The 2,490-nt window shown below is 47.3% G+C and overlaps 1 pseudogene; it reads right to left on the bottom strand.

Annotated features, from left to right (window-relative positions):
* On the bottom strand, nt 1-679 carry LOC145471841 (small subunit ribosomal RNA; annotated as a pseudogene; the record flags this gene model as incomplete).
* Between the last annotated feature and the right edge of the window lie 1,811 nt (nt 680-2,490).

Raw genomic sequence — 2,490 nt, 5'->3', positions numbered from 1 at the left:
GTAACATACCTTGCGGCAGACCGGCCGAGCCATCCCGAAATCCAACTACGAGCTTTTTAACTGCAACAACTTTAATATACGCTATTGGAGCTGGAATTACCGCGGCTGCTGGCACCAGACTTGCCCTCCAATGGATCCTCGTTAAAGGATTTAAGTTGTACTCATTCCAATTACAAGACTTGGAAAAGCCCTGTATTGTTATTTCTTGTCACTACCTCCCTGAGTCAGGATTGGGTAATTTGCGCGCCTGCTGCCTTCCTTGGATGTGGTAGCCGTTTCTCAGGCTCCCTCTCCGGAATCGAACCCTAATTCTCCGTCACCCGTTGCAACCATGGTAAGCCACTACCTTACCATCGACAGTTGATAGGGCAGAAATTTGAATGAAACATCGCCAGCTCAAGGCCGTGCGATTCGATCAGTTACTATGAATCACCAAAGAACCGGGCAGAACCCGCATTGGTTTTTAATCTAATAAATACATCCCTTCCAGAAGTCGGGACTTTTCGCATGTATTAGCTCTAGAATTACTACGGTTATCCAAGTAGTAATGGTACAATCAAATAAACGATAACTGATTTAATGAGCCATTCGCAGTTTCACAGTACAAGTGCTTATACTTAGACATGCATGGCTTAATCTTTGAGACAAGCATATGACTACTGGCAGGATCAACCAGGTAGCTATCCCTCAGGGAACCCGGCGGGAACCCTTTTGCGTCTGCTTCCTTTGAAAGGAGGCTGGCATTCCACCGTCAAGCTGCACTGGGAATCCTCCCGGCCATGGAAGACGCACGAGGCGTTCGACCCTGTCCGAGGGAAACCCGTTCTCTCTTTGCCACGTCTTTCCACTGCTTCACCCTAGTAAGCTTCCGGCATACCAGTGAGACAGCCAAGTCCACGGAATGCCGACAAGATACATTGGGGAAGAATGATTCTTCCGAATCTAAGCCGCTATTCTTGGCCAAAGGCCATCAGGTACAACATCCATCCGTTCTCTCGTTGTCCACACCGAGACAACTTGGCTACAAGTTCAGTCATTTCATGCTACCGACCGAGCAAGTTTAGTCGACTTTGCTCCTTTTTCCTCCAAATACCCTCCTTTCGTACCCGAGAACACATTACCGAGCAGGGCTTACTGTTACGGACCGATACAGCTCAATTGCTCTTTCGGTCTTTCCCGATGCCTGCCCTACATTATAACCCGAAACCGTCTATTCCCCCAACCAAGTTTAGACACTTAGAAAAATTTCGAAAATTTCGATTTTTCAAAACTGCTCCAAAGCGCTCCCCATGGCATTCCAAACATGCGTCACCATGTCAGAGTTACGAAAACGAAGAGATTTCCACGAAGATGACCGATGATTGCCGAAATTTTCTGACGAAAACCCGAAGCTCAAAGACCACACCCTAAAGAGCGCAAAATTGGGATTTTACACTTTTTCAAAACTTTTTGCAGGAAACTATTGGCCAGCTCGAGTCACGTGCAGGCGCTAAGTTTGGCGCTGTCACATCATCGTTAAGGGGGTGTTCTACACTATCTTAAAACTGGGCGTCGGTCCCCCTATTCTATAAGCACCCTTAAGGTTTTCACCATTTTCAAAACTTTTTGCGGGAAACGATTGGCCAGCTCGAATTGCGTGCAGGCGCCAAGTTTCGCGCTGTCACATCATCGTTAAGGGGGGTGAGCTACACTATCTTAAAACTGGGCGTCGGTCCCCCTATTCTATAAGCACCCTTAAGATTTTCACCATTTTCAAAACTTTTTGCGGGAAACAATTGGCCAGCTCGAGTTACGTGCAGGCACCAAGTTTGGCGCTGTCACATCATCGTTAAGGGGGTGTTCTACACTATCTTAAAACTGGGCGTCGGTCCCCCTATTCTATAAGCACCCTTAAGGTTTTCACCATTTTCAAAACTTTTTGCGGGAAACGATTGGCCAGCTCGAGTTACGTGCAGGCGCCAAGTTTCGCGCTGTCACATCATCGTTAAGGGGGGTGAGCTACACTATCTTAAAACTGGGCGTCGGTCCCCTATTCTATAAGCACCCTTAAGATTTTCACCATTTTCAAAACTTTTTGCGGGAAACAATTGGCCAGCTCGAGTTACGTGCAGGCACCAAGTTTGGCGCTGTCACATCATCGTTAAGGGGGGTGTGCTACACTATCTTAAAACTGGGGCGTCGGTCCCCCTATTCTATAAGCACCCTTAAGATTTTCACCATTTTCAAAACTTTTTGCGGGAAACGATTGGCCAGCTCGAGTTACGTGCAGGCGCAAGATTTGGCGCTGTCACATCATCGTTAAGGGGGGTGTGCTACACTATCTTAAAACTGGGCGTCGGTCCCCCTGTTCTATAGGCACCCTTAAGATTTTCACCATTTTCAAAACTTTTTTGCGGGAAACGATTGGCCAGCTCGAGTTACGTGCAGGTGCCAGGTTTGGCGCTGTCACATCATCATTAAGAGGGCGTGTGTTCTACTAAATTAAAACAG

Source organism: Orbicella franksi, unplaced genomic scaffold (genome assembly GCF_964199315.1).
Source record: "Orbicella franksi unplaced genomic scaffold, jaOrbFran1.1 SCAFFOLD_699, whole genome shotgun sequence".
NCBI classification, from domain to species: Eukaryota; Metazoa; Cnidaria; class Anthozoa; order Scleractinia; family Merulinidae; genus Orbicella; species Orbicella franksi.
This window is presented reverse-complemented; position numbering and strand designations above follow the sequence as displayed.